Raw genomic sequence first — 16,336 nt, forward strand, 5'->3', positions numbered from 1 at the left:
GACCTCCCCGAATGTTGAGTGCCCTCCCTCTATGTGCCCCTCACAGAATCAATGGTCTGCAGTGAATCTGAAACATCCTGTCAATGCTAAACTGAGATGTCCCACACCTCAGGGGCACACAGTGCCCACATAAGGGGCACTTCTGAACTGTGGCAGTCTGAGGTGTATTTCTTGAGGCATTGTCCATATCCCTGCAAATGAGTAACCTCAGCTGTTACTCCTAAACCAAGCATGTCAGTCTCCTTGTAACTGAGGTGACCAGTCCTCATCCTAAAATGCTAAGGAATCTTAGTCTTCTAAATTACTGTGGACCACTCCAGATGCAGGTATACCCCCCAGGTACCACTCTGCCCCAGCCCACCCACACACTGTTGAGTTATCCCAGATCCCCACAGATGAAAGTGTCACAGGGACCTTCCTCACCCCACAACACTTGGAGTCTCCTTTGAAGTGATTCAACCAGAGATGCTCCCAGCTAAAGTCAATAGAAAGGAGCTTCCTGCATGCACTAAGCTGTGGCAATGTGGAAAGAAGCAGTCAGCAGTTGTGGAGGACTCGTTAGTACTGTATTCAGTTTCTTCTTCCAGGTGAAGATAAGGCCCATATCTGAATAATCCTAGAGCTGCATGCTCTGTTCTGGGCACAGGCATATCCACTCTGCAGATGTTAATCTCAGGGTTAGGGGTGGCAGTAGCAGAAAGACAGATGCATATTTTCTCACTGAGTGCAGTTTCAGACTGAGCTAAGGGCTTGAGTCTGTTAATGCTGGTGCTGTATATTGCGTTTCCAGGGGCAGAAATAGTCAGTCTTTTCCTTGAATGGGCCAAACAATGCCTATAGTGCTAAAAAATCTGTGATTCTTATCTGAATCAGATGTTGATACTGCAGCAAGCATTGTTCATCTAGGACAATCCCACCTTGCAGTGGAGAATCCCCCCGCTTCCCACCACAAGCTTCTATGTCTGTATCATTTCAAAGCACATCTATGGGGCAGCTGTATTCTAAGACAGAGGATGCAAAATGACACTATTGTTTATCTGTCTAATCACAACATTTTAGCCTCACCATTGAAACAAAGAAGGAGCCTCTAAATATTTCAGAGGCACAGCAGAGGAGCAGGACAGACTGGCCTCAGAGGCATGATTCCCCACCAAGCAGCTCACTCCACCAACCAAAAGGGAGAGACACAATGAACTGACAAGCCAAAAATCAGAAAAAAAAAATCTCTGCTGCTTCTGCAGCTGCCTGATGGTGAAAAGGAGCCATCTCGATGACAGAAGGAGATAATCCACCAGCCGGTATGCTAGTCAAGATAAATAAACACAAGCTATTTGATCCCCTCTAAGGACTCGACAGTAGAAGGGGTCTAACTTCCTATCCCTTAGCACTTCACAAATAGTAGAAAAACATTTGTTTCTGGGGAATAATTAATTTCTTTCAGTTCTGGTTGAAAGTAGAATTGCTGAAGGGTTGTGTGGGCTGGAAATGGTCTTAAGTATTTTGACATTTTTCTTGAATATCTCTCTAAATCTATAGAGGAGGCATTTCTTCTCCATGAGGGCGTGTAGAGTTTGAGGTCTCTCATTTTAGCCATCAAGATTAATATCCAGTCTTCTCACCTCTGCCAGGAGGCATTCCCAAAAGAATTTTAAATTTTTGAGTGAATTCCACAGAAGTATCCATTCATATAATTACTCTCTGGCCCTGTAAGTTCAGTTTTACTCATAACTGAAGCTGTAGAAAGCAGTGAGTATTCCATGCACATGGGGGAAGACATGGTTCATTTGAAACTAGAGACTTAAAAATATATTTTGCCAAGTCTCGGTATTATATTTAGTAGTGCAGTTGTTGCCATGGTCTAGGGATAAAGAAGGGCAGGTTTTGAAGGTAATATAGATATTATGAAATCGACTAATATTGCTGGAAAACACAAACAAGCTTTTAGGCACATAAGCCTTTCTTTCTTTTTCAAACTGGAGGCTTCAAATTTCATATAGATATTTGTAAATATAACCTAGTTGTTATAACATGCATTGCTTCCTCTCTGAAGTGCTGTCACATAGGCCATTTCACCTCTCCACCTTCGGATGTCCCATCAGGAATGAGAGATCTGCTGCTTATCTAAGTTTACATGGTTCATGGAGAAGGGTTTGGAAAGAGGAGTGACTTTTCAGTGCCTGCCAGTAACATCCGAGGTGGAAGCAAACCAGCCCAGCTCCCAGTGGCCATCCCCTTTTTCTTGTGCGCCTCAACAGAATCAGTGATACTTCATGTACGTTCACCAACCTATTAACAAACAGATGTCCTCGTGCCTGAAAATAAAACCTCAAGACTGTGATGCTTTCTGAACTCTTCCCTCTCCTCTTCCTCTTCCTCCTCCTCTTTTTCCTCCTCTTCCTCTATGTAGCAGTGGCCCCTAGTGGAAGCTGCAGTGTGGGTAGGCCCTGGACTCCATATCTCCAGGGAAGAGGCTAGCTGGTACAGCTGCAAACCCACCACAGGGGCCCAGCAGAGCCACACCAGGCCCCGGCACCACCAGGCAGTCTCCAGGCTGGCTCCTGCCTAGCATGGGCTGCACGCAAACAGTACTTCAAGCGGTGCTGATCAAGGATCCCGTTTTGCTTTAGTAGGGACATGCAGTCCATTTCCTCCACAGCTTTCAAACAGCCCCCTTATGTGATTCCTGTTTGAACAGTATGTTTTTATTAAAAGATAAACTGCCTCTCATTCCCAAAAATGTGATATGAATGACAATGTAAGGCCTGTTTTCATTCTCAGAAGAAAAAAATCCCAACCCACAGTACAAGAAGTTTTACTTTATTCAAGTGAAGAGCAAAGTCTGTATAACATTGGCATACATGAATAGAGAAGCCTCTTCCACTGATTTTTTTTCTCCTCCACCAAAATATTACTGCTTCCTTTATTCCTGAACTCATAAAAGTGACAATACTGAAGGAGACCAAAGGTGCATCCTCTATAGAAGGCTTTCTCTCATAATGTCCCGACCTGAGTATTTAAGGAGGACTGTAAGAAATGGGATGTATCCAGAAGGATCTTCCCCCTATGAGCCTCTGGCAATCAGTGGCAAAAGTGCTTGCTGAGTCAGATGTTGCATCCTTCAGTAGATTTGTTTCATGCTTTTCTGAACACATTTATACTTTCAGGATCCATGAAATCTTGCACCAATGAGTTCCAAATGTGATTATGCATTGAGCAAAAAAGTATTGCTTTTCGTTTGTTTAAAAAATTGTCTAATTGTTTCACTCAGTGCCACTTTTGCAACTTGAGGAATGGTGAATGATCACTCCCTATTTTCCTTCTCCATGCTGCTCTCCCTCTAGTAGGCCTCTTATGTTCCCTCTCAGTTTTATCTTATTTTATTTGAAAAGTCCTAGTTCCCGTGTTGGTTTTTTTTTCTCAAGGTGAAAGTTATTCCTTATTCCTTCTGTTGCCTTACTCATTCTATCTTTTTTGAAACAACATCCTTTGGCTTGCTCTGAGGGGGTGGGCACATAATGACTTCATAAATAGGCAAAATACAAATTTTCCTTGACATTTATAGACTTCAGACAACTTCCAGCTCCTTATTTAACTACCTGGCTGATGGCAAGCACTGAGTAGATGCTTTCAGAAGTCCCATGGAGAGTAAGATGACCTGGAACTTTGCAATGTTTTCAAACTATCCTAGACTTTTATTCAAATTCAATATGGTGTTTCCAAGTCTGCTGAGAAAGAAACTAGTCAAATTATGTCATGTCATGACATGACAATCATGGTACAATCATATGTCATGATTATTCTGGAAATTACTGAAGAATATCTGAAGGACAATGCAGTCATTGGTCACAGCCAGCATGGGTTCATGACGGGAAAGTCCTGCTTGTCAAACTTAGCTTCCTTTTATAATACATTAACCCACCTAGCTGATCAAGGGAAGACAGCTGATGTAATCTTTCTGAATTTCAGTAAAGCTTTCGATAGTGTCTCTCAAAGGATCCTTCTGGACAAAGTGTCCAGCCCACAGCTGGATAAACACTGGGTGAGCAATTGGCTCACAGGTCGAGCACAGAGGGTAATAGTGAATGGGGTAACATCAGACTGGTGACCTGTCACTAGTGGGGTTCCACAGGGCTCCATCTTAGGCCCTGTGCTCTTCAACATCTTCAGAAACAACTTGGATGCGGGACTGGAAGGAATACTGAGCTAGTTTGTCAATGACACTAAATAGGGAGGAGAGGTTGACTTCCTCAAAGGCAGGGAGACCTTGCAGAGAGACCTCAAAAATCAGAGGACTGGGCAGTCACCAACCATATGAAGTTTAACAAGGGCAAGTGCTGGATTTTGCACCTGGGATGGGGCAACCCCGGATGTACGTACTGACTGGGGAATGAGACTCTGAAGAGTGGTGCCATGGAAAGGGACCTTGGGGTCCCAGTTGATGGCAAGTTGAATCTGAGTCAGCAGTGCCCTGGCAACCAGGAGGGCCAACCATGTCCTGGGGGGCATCAGGCAAAGCATCATCAGCCAGTCGAGGGAGGTGATTGTCTTGCTCTGCTCTGCACTGGTGCAGCCTCACCTTGAATATTGTGAATAATTTGGGGCACTACAATATAAGAAAGATATTAAGCTGTTAGAAAGCATCCAAATAAGAGCAACAAAGATGGTGAAGGGCCTTGAGAGGAAGCCACATGAGGAGCAGCTGAGATCCCTTGCCTTGTTCATCCTGGAGAAGACTGAGGGGAGACCTCATTGCAGTCTGCAGCTTCCTCACAGGGGTAATGGAGGGGCAGACACTGATTTCTCTCTGGTGACCCGTGACAAGACCCAACGGAATGGCCTGAAGTTGTTTCAGGGGAGGTCTAGGTTGAATATTAAGAAAATTTCCCCAAGAGGGTGGTTGGGCACTGGAACAGGCTCCCCAGGGAAGTGGTCACAGCACCAGGCCTGTCAGAGTTCAAGAAGTGTTTGGACAACACATTCAGGCACATGGTGTGACTCTTGGGGCTGTTCTGTGCAGGCTCAGGAGTTGGACTCAATGATCCTTGTGGGCCAGTTCCAACTCAGGATATTCTCTGATTCTATTATTTCCATCTGATTGTATAATAGGAGTTTTGAAAGCAACGGTGTTTTCATTCTGTCTCTCCTTATGAGAGAAAAATACATTTATACTTATGTGTACTGTTCGTATAGGGAAGCAATGCCAATGAGATTTGTGAATATATTGACATTATCTAACTGTCTTTTAGCTGAAAAGCATGATGTTGGTGTATCTTACCGTTATTAATCAATTTTGAACACAAAGAACACACAAACAGGTTTAATTGCCTAATTCCCTAACTCTTGAGTGATATATTTTGCAACTTGCCTATCACTCAAACAACAGAAGAATTGAGTGGAAGATATTAAAATCAATTATAAATAAAATATCCGTGAGGACCTCTCTCTACAAACACGTGTCTCTGAATTTATGATGTGGTAGCTGTATTGTAAGACATGACTAAATAAAAAGGGCAATGTCTCGCTGTGCAGACGTCTTCCCTGTCCATCAGGTTTATTGACTCTTTTTTTGATCTTTATTTTGCCCCTTCTCACTCAATTCAAAACTCAGCCACATTAAACTCTGGATTATCCCAGAAAGCAGCAAGATAAGATAACACAGCCAAAGCAGAAACCCAGAAATAGCCAGACCCATCAGGGAAGCTTGGAGAAGAAGGTGTCATGCCATCAGGAAGGACTGGTGACTCCAGAGGCTGTGAAACGCAGGGGGCCACAGCTCCTCAGAAGATGCAAGGCTGTGTGGCATGGTGGTGTGTGAGCGAGCCCATGCTAGTTCAGCATCAGTCATCTTGGGGGTATCTTTACCCACAATACACTTAATCCCAGACAATCTAGAGATGACTAAAGCTACTTATTGTTGGGCCGTGAAAACTCACTGCACGTTTGCACTAGCATTGACCTTTCTGTCCACTGAGTCATTTTAAACTCTTATTCTTGCATGCAAAGCCAGGCAGAGCTCTGCTCCTAGGTTTCCCCTTCCTCATCCCTCCATAACACTTACTTCACAGCTCTTCTTCCCTCCCTTGTCCTTGTGCCTATGCTGAGCTACTTTTCAGCACAGTAAAATCAAGACAACATGTAATAAATACACAGGATTCCAGTAGTTTAATACTTCCCAAAGCTTACTACTTCTTTACTGTGTTCAAACATTGATACTTTTCTTGCTACATTACTCTATAGGACAAAATGATGCTCAGCTGGTAGTCCCAAACTGGCAGCTCAAATATATGTCTAGTTAAATACTTAGAGAACTGAATTGCTTCTTAGATGCTCCATCCACTCAAACTACAGGCTTTTTATGTATCTAGTGATATAGAAGGGTTTAGGGGACAAATTTACAGAAATATTTTTGAAAACCACAATCAGTATTTATATTTGAAGTACTTAACACCTTGCAATTATCATCATCCTATAGTTTTCCTTAGCTCCTTGCCTCTCTTCTCTGGTTTATCACGTTTCTCCTTAAGGTGCCAAAATGACCACTAACATCTGAAAAGACTAAACAGACATGATACCCCTTCTATTGGTGTTTAATTGTTTACAGAAATGCACTTTTTTTTTTTGACGCTGTTTGTCAGAATGTCTGATTTCTATGCATGTGGGAGGCCTACCTGTTGCCATATCTATATGTCTGCATTACAACCTGGTAGTTGCTGTCATGGTCTGTGGCTCATGCCTTTGGTTTACCAGTCTGCCTTTCTATTTGCTTATCAGGCTAGTGACACACTGATATGTTCCATTACAAAAGTTGCAAATTCCTTTCAGCGGGTCCCTGAAAACATACTCAGCGGTTTCATTTCCATTCATAGCTTTACAATTCTATTACATTTTTCCTCTTCAAGTTCCTCAAAGGTAGGAGAATTCTTCTGAAGGATCTGGAAAAGGGTATTTTGATGGAGACTAATCACTAGTAGTCCAATAATCTCCGGCTGAAAAATTTAGCAGGGTGACCAACATTACAACAAATCAGTTTGAATTAGTGGGCATTCTGTTGTTTAACAAAAAGGACAATGAGTCAAAAAGAGTTTCTTTTACCTGATAACGGAACTGCAATTGCTCCTAGGATACTTCATACCACTGGCTTAAAAATGAGAAACTGCTGCCTGGACCATTTGCATCTTGGCACACAATCTCTAGTTCATTGTGATTCTAAACAGTGTACAGGATCCATAAGCATGCTTAGTCAGCCTGGCCAGCCACCTGAGAGCCATGAGCAATGTCCCCTTTATGACTCCTCACTTCTACTTAAAGAGAAAAGATAAAAAATACAAGGAGACCCATTCCTCTTGACTCCCAGACACAGGATTGCTGCTCAGATCTTCCTTCAATCTGGAAGCAGCCAGACCACCAGCCTTTCTGAAAGCAGATGCACCTCCAGAAGCAGAAAGCAATGGCTTATGAAGGGTAAAATACCCTCTGGCCTCCTGTAATTTCGGATCTGATACAGAAGTAGTGGTTGAAATATCCAGCATTTTGCTAAAGGTCAGATCAGATAAGGAGATTACAACCTTTCTGACTTTACATACCGAAACCTTAACAAGACCGAAAGCCTAAGAGGGAAACCAAGGAAGAAGACCTCTGGGAGCTGTTGGCAAGTATGAGACAGTGGTGGGTCCTCACAGGTGCCCTCCACTCTCTGGGTGCAGCAGGCCAGGCCCTGAGCTACAGTCCTCTACTTTCTGTATGAAATAATGGGTATCTCTGGTAACCAAAACAGTAAGTGATCAGGCAAAGAGATGGCAGGATGGAGTTATCCTTTCAAGGCCAACCTCAGAAGAGCTTGCATCCCCAGTGAAATCCCACTACAGACATAACACTATGCTGCGCTGACAGGCCTTCCCTGGCTCAGCTGCTGGGGGCCAGCCTGGAGAACATGAATTTTGCAAAAGGAACAGGGCAGCCTGAATGTTGAATTACTTTTCCTGGAATATAGGTCCCAGCCAATGCACTCCTTACGACCGTTTTTAGCTCATCCTATCTGCCTCCCAGGCAGAACATCAGAAAAGTGAGATTTGTGGCTGCACTGCTGCTGCCCAGACCGACTGACAGCTGATGAGTAAGCAAGTCGTTTTGGGATGAAACGGGGTAAGCAGGGGTCTGCTTTATTGGCTGCTGTAAGCAATAGCTCCCGTGTAAGGCAATAATCCATGGTGGAAGTCAGAGGTTGTTGTGTTAAGCAATGCAATTTCCACTTAGGCTGATATCCTTAATGGTGAATGCCTCATGTGAGCCATGTTTTCAGGCTCTAGCCCCAACTGGTGGTCTAAACAGTCCGCTTAATTTTCCTTATCATCTGGAAGTGAGTGATGCCCTATCCTTCCCTGACCCTGGGAAGGGGAAGATATTTGCTTGTGGAAGGAGCTCCTTGCCTGGATTCTGCTGGAGAGATAACCCCGTGTTCAAACACCGATGAGAAAAACAGAGATTGCCGACTGTTTTCTTAGGCTGGGGTATGTCTTGCCTGAAATGGTCTTATGGCTTTCTCTTTTAAGCACGGCTGCACAGGCTATCTCCTCTCTTACTTGCAGCCATCTAGCATTCCTGCCAAAAGCACAGTGAAAAACAGCAATAAGCAAGTAACTAACTCTTAGTTTAGTTTTTAAGGTAGTTTTGTTGCTGAAAACCAGGGGAAGAGAAAATGCTATGTGGCTACTCTTCTGTCAACCTAATCTGTGACCTGTGTGTTAGGAGCCAGAGCATTTGCTGGTAATTCCTTTTAACAAGAGCTGCTACAAGACTGTTTCTGTGTGTTAACTAATGTCTTCTAAGATTTTGTCCCAAGTATTCTCAACAAACAGCACTGCAAGATGGGATGGCTACAGCAAAGCTAGCATGTTATGATGTAACTTCTTATTTTGAACACTTGGCACAATAATTGTCAGCAATGACTATTACTCTTGAGTTGCCCCTGCATTAATACTTTACATGTACTGTGCTTCTTTCTCTGAAATTCTTCAAAACTGGTGAAATAACATTCAATGAGAAATACCATTTAGCAGCTCCTTAAAAGTTCTCATCAAATCCTGTTGATTTTTCTGAGTTTTACACTAACTTTGAAATGACTTTGGATTAGCCTTGTACTTCTAAGTGCTCTTAGGAAACAAACTTGGCAAAGAGGGCTGGATGAGCATCCAGGATGATGTGATCAAGCAGAAAGTGCAAAATCTGGACAAACCAAACTATGACTTTTGATGAGCAGTATCACATTTGGAGGCAGAAGTGCATGGGTCAACTTCGTGCACAAAGACTCAACAAGCAAAGGAGGGAATGTTTTTGCTAGGCTTCTAGCAAGATTTCTTTTCACTGCAAGGAAATCATGCTAGATATCTCTGTACGAAGCCAACGAACAAACCCAGCCAGTTTATTCAAGCATTTGGCTGTGCATTTGATGGTTATTATTGCTTTCCATTTCGTACATGAAACCACTTCTAATGCTACAAGAAGGTGAATGCTTCACATACACCTGTAGTGGCCCTTTTTGCTGACGTGGAAGTGAAGCAGCACAAAGGCAGGAACCACTTCTCTTCAGCATTGCAAGTCTGAACAAAGGAGTAGTGTATCTGCACTGCTTTTAAAGGAAAAACTTCCAGCATGTCTGTGATAATCAGGTGGTTTAAACTGCTGAGTTCGGTTTGGTTGATGAGAAGTCCAACATGACCCAGCAATGTGCAGGGTCACATCCTGGGCTGCACCAAAAGCACTGTGGCCAGCAGGTCGAGTGAGGTGCTTCTCCCTCTCTACTCTGCTCTCCGGAGACCTTATGAGAAGCTGGAGTGCTTTGTCCTATTCTGTGGTCCCCAGTATAAGAACAACACGGACCTGCTGGAGCAAGACCAGAGGAGGGCCACGAAGATGATCAGAGGGCTTGAGCATTTCCCATGTGAAGATGGGCTGAGAGAGTTGGGGCTGTTCAGCCTCTGAGGAGACGTTATAGCAGTTCTCCAGTACCTAAAGGGGGTCTACAAGAAAGCTGGAGAGGGACTTCTGACAAGGCATCTAGTGATAGGACAAGGGGGAATGACTTTAATCTGAAAGACAGTAGATTTCAATTAAATGTTAGCAAGAGATTCTTCACTGTGAGGGTGGTGAGGCACTGAAACAGGTTGCCCAAAGAGGCTGTGGATGCTCCATCCCTGGAAGTGTTCAAGGCCAGGTTGAATGGCACTCTGAGCAACCTGGTCTTGCAGAATGTGTACCTGCCCTTGGCAGGGGGGTTGGAACTAGACAATCTTTAAGGTCCCTTTCAACCCAAAGCATTCTATGATTCTGTGCAAATGATCTGAGCCACTCTACCTGGCTGTGACCCAAAGATTACTGTGGGCAGTGTGTGAGTACCCATTAGGGTTTGAGTTCTAAGACAAACCATGAAAAATTTCTGTGTGCATCTACAGTAACAGCTAATGATTATTTTTCCTTTGTCCAAAGTTCATCTCCAAAACAAACTTTAGGCTGTGTGTATTGACTTCTCAGCAGAATAAACATGCCAAATCTCTAAAAACACTTAAATCACTCATTCTAGCTTCATTTAACTTGCTTGTTAACCAGGAAGAGAAAAAAACAGTGAAATACATTGGCTTTACTCAGTTATTTATTTCTCTGGTGTGTCTATCAAAAAAATCTGAAGGAAAAAAGCAACTCTGGTCTTATAGTTTTCAGAGTAAGCTGACTCCCCTTCTTGCTTCAAACTCTAACTGAAGGTAAAATCAAAATCCAGGCTGTCTTGGCTGTAACACTCAGCCTCTACAGCTTGAAGGGCTGGTAGTAAAAGTTTACACGGAGGGAGGAAAATCAGAGTTTTGGGGCTGGGATTTTCAGAGTATTTAAAAATTGGTTATGGACTCAAGACTGGAGGGGTGAGGAGGGAGGTGGCTGGACGGTGCCCCAGCCCCAGGAGAAATCACAGTAAACTACAAGCAGATCTGACAGTAATAGACCTTGTCCCAGGATTACTTGATCTGTTCAAAAGCTGTAGAAGTAAAGTAGAAAGAAGTATAAAAAGCAAATATATATTCATTAGAAACTGTGTAATATCTTAATTATACTAACCATAACACTTCTTGACAGTGTTGGACACATGAAAAATCTATTGCAGTGGCTGCTAGATTTTTGGTAGTCCTGTCCACGTGCCCTTCCTTACCTGTTATTCCATGAACTGTGTACCTATTGGTAACTATTTCACAAGCACTCTGATATATTCTCTGTGTTTTTCTTTTTTTAGTTCTCCATCAGCCCTGCTGTTCAGTATCATACCTGGCTTGAAAAAAAAAAGAGAAAGAAAAAAAAAAAGACGGTATAGGAGAGATTGTCTCAAAAAGAAAAAGCCAAACAAAGTGACATTAAAAAAAAAGGCATTTTTGGATTACTCCATTTGCTTTGTACCTTTTCCTTTTTGTTCCTTTAAGGTTTGTGTCTCTAAGGTCACATCCACAAACCCAGAGGCTAGAAACTTCATTAAAAAAAACCCCAAACCTGAATTTCTTGCATAATTGTATGAGTCCAGGAGCTACAGCTTTAAGAAGGGCACTAAATGTTGTAAAGTTCACAATTAAATCACACAGAATTGGTAACCACCTGAGGGAAAAGAACGGTGAAAATAACAGTAACTAAATAAACAATGGCCCAATATTTTTTTACAGTTGAGAGGAAACCTTGCTGTAAACGCTCACTCACATTGAGCCCACTAGAATCCTCCAGATGATAAAACTCTGCGTTACTGCCCAATTACGACAAGTCCCCGAGTTACTCATCATGACTGCTTTATGGATTTAGTTTCACAATAAAATAATGAGTTCATCGTGACTTCCTGAAGCATCTGCAGAGATAATGCAAACACTTACTTTTATTCACAACTTGTGAGCATTCTGAAGAAATAAAGTGATGAGAGAGGCTACTTAAAAAAAATGGAGTTCGCATTGCATCAAACACGGTCTTTTTGTGAGAGCTCACGCAAAGTCCGCGGCGTCCAGAATATGTCCCACTGCTTTACCAATGGTGGCTCCGAGATAAAGGCCAGGTTTTAAGTATTTCTGAGACTTCGGAGACTTTCAGAAGGCGGAGACGCACAGGGGCATGCCTGTAACTTAAGCCAGTGTATTGCAGATGAGGACCGACCCCGCACAGGTCAGCTGCTCGCGTTCGGGCAGCCCCCCGCAGCTCATTGTGCCCAAGCTGGCAGCTGGGGGGACGGTGGTCCCCGAGCCGCCGCACGGGCGGGCCCGGCACCGCCCCTGGGGGCGAGGGACGGAGGGAGGGAGCGAGGAGCCCCCAAGTCACGTTTATTTGGTTTTCACGCCAACGGGCACCGCAGAAACCTTTTAATCCATGGCGTGCAACTTCCCTGCTTTGAACCTGCTTATGAAAGTTTCTGACTGGCCACGGTTTTTGGTTCTCTTGTTTTGGTGTTTGTTTTTTTTTTTTTTCTTTTGGGAGGGGAATTAGAAAAGGAAGGAGAGATAAAAAAAACAAAACAAAACAGGGAAACTGATGCGGCGCCGCTCGCACGAAAGCAAATGGCAGCATCGCCCGGCACCGGAGTAGTAAGTTAATAAATAAATAAGCCAACCCCGCTGCGCGAACGGCGAGGAGGAGGAGGGAACACCCTCCCTCCCTGCCCGGCCGCGCGGCGAGCGGGTGCGCTATTCCTGCGAATAACATGGCAGGGCCGGCGGTGCGGGAGGGGAGGGGCGGCTCTTTGCCCGACGGCCGGGCGTGGCGCATCCGGTCATCCAGTGGATTGATCATCCAGGGATGAGGCCGCCGCTCTCGCGCTCCTCCGCGCCGCTTCCTGCGCGCGCCCCCCGCCCCCCCGCGCCTGTTGCATCAACTTCCTGTGCGGAGCCCCTCGCGGCGGGGCCCCACGCGCCACGCTCCCCCCCCGCTTCCTGCGCGCGGACGCGCGCGCGCGCCGCGCGCCGCCCCGCCGAGCCCCGCGCGCCGGGCCGGCGGGCGGGGAGGGAGGGGATGTTGGGGTGTATGGGGGGGGTCGGCAGGCGCGCGGCCCCCCCGCCCTTCGCGCTGCTCCCCCCGGTCCCCGCGCCCTCACGGCCGCCCGGTACCGGCGGTGCGGCGCAGCGCGGCCGCCCCGTGCCCGCCGCGGCCGGCGGCGCCGCTGCTCCGGCAGAGTTTGGTGCCCTACTTCACTCTACTTTAGTTTCACTCACTTTACATCCGGGCTTTTTCCCTAGGCAATGGGGGCCGCAGCACAGCCCGTTCCTTAGGCAAAGGGAAATAAATTCGCCGCACCGACACGTCAAATAGTCCCCCCTTAGGAGAAGCCGCCAGCCCGCCCTCACGGCTCCCCCCGCCCGACCGGCCGGCGGCGCCCCTCCGTCGCAGTGGGAGGGGGAGCGTGGGCGTGGCGCAGCGTTCCCCGCTCCCCTACGGGTCTCCGGCGGGCCGCCAGGCCGGGCGGGCCGGGGGCGCGCGCGGCGGCGTGTCGGGAGCGCGCCGCAGGCAGGCAGCAGGGAGGCCGTGGCGGAGGGATCCCAGCGAGCGGTGCTGCGGCCGGCCGGTGAATGGGATGAAGAAGAGTCAGCTTCTCGCTTTTTGTTCACAGTTTCTCTCCTCTGCGCCCTCTCCGGCTTCGTCCGCCTCCCCGCCGCCCTCTCCTCCCCGCCGCAGAGAGCCCCCGCGGAGAGGGGAAAGGAAAAGGACCCACAGAGGCAGAGCGAGCGAAGAGAGGGGGAGAAGAGCAACCTACCATCTTCCACTCCCCGCTTAGCTTAAAGAAAGTGAGAGGAGGAGAGAGAGAGAGGCGCCAGAAAGAGGGACAGGGAGGCCCAGAGGAGCGGCGGCGCCGCACCCTCCCCCTATGAAGAAGAGTCCTCCCCCTCACAGAGAGTCCTGCCAGGGGGACCCGCCGGCCCGCAGCACCACCGCCCGCCGCCAGCAGGGTGTAGTATCCCACCTTCGGATTTCGCCTCTCCTCCTCCCCTGCCCCCCCCCGCCCCCGGCGCCTCCCCCCTCTCCCCCCGCGCCCCCCGGATGGCGCCAGCGCGCCCGCACTCTCGGCCAACTTGGCGATGAGGAGCAGCAACTTCGCCACGGCCCCGGCCCTCCCTCGGGGGTGGGGGAAGAGCGGAGCGTCCCGGGGCGGCCCCCGGCCTCCCCGGCAGAAGTTTGCGAGCGGGAGCGGGAGAGGTGGAGGAGGGTGACACTTGGGGTAAAAGGAGGAGGTGACACATTGGGGTTGGGGGGAGGAGCAGGGGAAGGAGATGACACATTGCACTGGGGATGGGGTGGGGGAGGGAGGCTTATCCCCTCCCCTCCGGTTTCCTTCAGGATGATTATTTCCAGGCCCTTTTCTCTTGGTCGGGTCCTTCGCCGCGATGCTGTCGGGGAAGTTTTATTATTATCTGGGAAATGATGCCGCTCTCGATGATGGATAATTCGTAGTAAAGCCGCTGCTGCGTTTTTTTTTTTTTTCCTTCCCTCCTTCCTTTCATTCGTCTTTGTGGCCCGAGCAGCGCCGGGAAAATTCCGTTTCTTCAGCAACTTGTTATTCCGGAGCCGGGCCTGCCCCTCTCGCCCTGGGGCTGCCCTTCCCGCACAGGTACGGGGCCGGGGGCCGGGGGTGCCCACTCCTGCTCCGGCATTAGGTACGGACACTTCCTTATTTTTATTTTTTCCCTCCCTCCTGCGCCCGTGTAGGTGGAGTGGGGCTCTATGTGGGACTCTGCCATTTGGTGTAGTCCTCTTGTGCATGCTCCTTTCTTCACTTGCCTTTCTGCGGGATTTTTTTTTTTTTTTTTTGGTGGTAGTGTGTGTTTTGATTTTTTTCTGTTCTTTATTATTCCGAGCTTCGCTGTCGGTAGAGCTTTCCCCCCAGCTACCTTCTGCAGTTTGGTGGGCGCTGATGGGATTGTACGATGAGGTTTTTTGGGTAAATTCGTGTTAGATTAATGCATGGAGCTCTTCATTCAACTTCTTCTCAAGTGTCAAAAAATGAGGCTATGAACAGATGTGTTTCAATATGGAGAGATTTCCAAGTTCCTAATTCTTGGGGGTGGAGGAAAGAGTGCCATTGGAGAGTGGCTTTTGTTTTCGATTGGTGAACAAATGTCATCACATTTCAGTCACGTGCTGTAATATTCTTTGTTCAGCTATCAAAGTATGATATCTCCTACACCTGTTCCCACTTTTTAATTGTAAGTAACGGTGATTGCCTGCAAATCTTATAATTGTGGGTAGGAGTGCTTCCCCCCTTTCTCCTCCTCCTACCCCCTTTGGATATTTGTTTGGGCCCAAGCGCTGAGCTTGACAATGAACTTTTGTTCGCTGTGGAGACTGCATGTAAAAAGGTCCCACTGGGGGTAATAACTTGGCGTGTCACGGGAAAGTTGTGTACTGTGATGTACGGCAGGTCTGAGCGTGGAGAAATCAGGTGGGGATGTGCGCTCCGTAATGGCAGGGCTCCAGTAAGGGGTAGGCTCTTTTGGGCCACGGAAATTTTCTTGTGGTGTTGCTTGTTATCAGGTTAAAGGACGGATTCTCCTGTACACCAAGATAGATGGATTTATAGATGGATGCATCTTTTTTGCTTAGCTGTAGATTTTCAGGTATCAGAAATAAGAAGGATTTTAGCTGTCTGTTTACTTTTTTTCCCCCATTGTGCTCACTTCTAACAATGAAGACACCTGCTTAGTTTCAGTTTTGTAAGTCAGCTTCCTCTGGCTTTCCTGTCCTTCGCCGGGTTAGTTGGTGGGGCTGGATCTGCTACATAGCAGGGGAGTTTTTAACTTTGATAAAGATGGGCTTATTTCGGGGCTTAATTTGTGAAAAAAATAACATTCTTTTCAAAGCCTTAGGAAAAAAAAACAACCCTTAAAAATATAAAATTCATTATTTCTGCCAGGTTAAATGCTAAAACATTTATATTAAGCTTGTTAGTGATCATGTATGATATAACTTTATAGGTTATATTAAATAGTGATATTAAATTACTACTGAGAACAGGATCTTGAAAAAAGAAACAAAAAATATGCATAGCTGCTCATATTAGTTAAAGAAGTTAATTACCACACTTAAGTAGAAAGATCACAGACTTTGAGAATTTTATTCATATCTGTGCATGCTTCAAGATAGCTAAATGAAACTGCCTCTTTGGGGGCACTTTTTATTATTGTTTCCTAGAAAGGAATTCTGTAGCTCAATTAATGAAACTTTAAAACTGTATTTTAAAAAAATGATGTGATTCTTCCATGTTTTTAAACCTTTCAACTTTACTGTGGTAGAGAAATTAGATTATTTTATGATAGTTACATCAGCTAGGAGTTTGAGC

General features: G+C 46.3%; 1 protein-coding gene and 1 long non-coding RNA gene across 9 annotated transcripts in view; one reads left to right on the top strand and one right to left on the bottom strand.

The window, feature by feature from the left end:
* Positions 1–5,699: 5,699 nt before the first annotated feature.
* Positions 5,700–13,338, bottom strand: LOC108641388. 5 transcript variants are annotated; one of them, XR_001921983.2, is made up of 5 exons: positions 13,218–13,338; positions 11,728–11,869; positions 11,437–11,628; positions 11,195–11,307; positions 5,700–6,932 (listed from the first exon to the last, which is right to left on the bottom strand). It is a non-coding gene; the product is annotated as an uncharacterized LOC108641388 (long non-coding RNA). The 5 variants fall into 5 exon arrangements; XR_001921982.2 differs by lacking the exon at positions 5,700–6,932 and adding an exon at positions 10,637–11,023 and having other exon boundaries at positions 11,527–11,628; XR_001921981.2 differs by lacking the exon at positions 5,700–6,932 and adding an exon at positions 10,637–11,023 and having other exon boundaries at positions 11,195–11,311; positions 11,527–11,628.
* Positions 13,339–14,293: 955 nt separating this feature from the next.
* Positions 14,294–16,336, top strand: part of PHF21A (PHD finger protein 21A) — a 127,638-nt gene continuing 125,595 nt past the window's right edge. For 2 of the 4 annotated variants that reach the window (XM_018082275.2, XM_008919793.3), the window contains exon 1: positions 14,295–14,608. The gene's annotated coding sequence lies outside the window, so the exon portion shown is untranslated. Of the gene's footprint in view, positions 14,609–16,336 lie in introns of all 4 variants that reach the window. The other 2 variants (XM_008919792.3, XM_018082276.2) reach the window with 2 other exon arrangements.

This window comes from Manacus vitellinus, unplaced genomic scaffold (assembly GCF_001715985.3).
Source record: "Manacus vitellinus isolate BGI_N305 unplaced genomic scaffold, ASM171598v3 scaffold_6_pilon, whole genome shotgun sequence".
Lineage (NCBI taxonomy): Eukaryota > Metazoa > Chordata > Aves > Passeriformes > Pipridae > Manacus > Manacus vitellinus.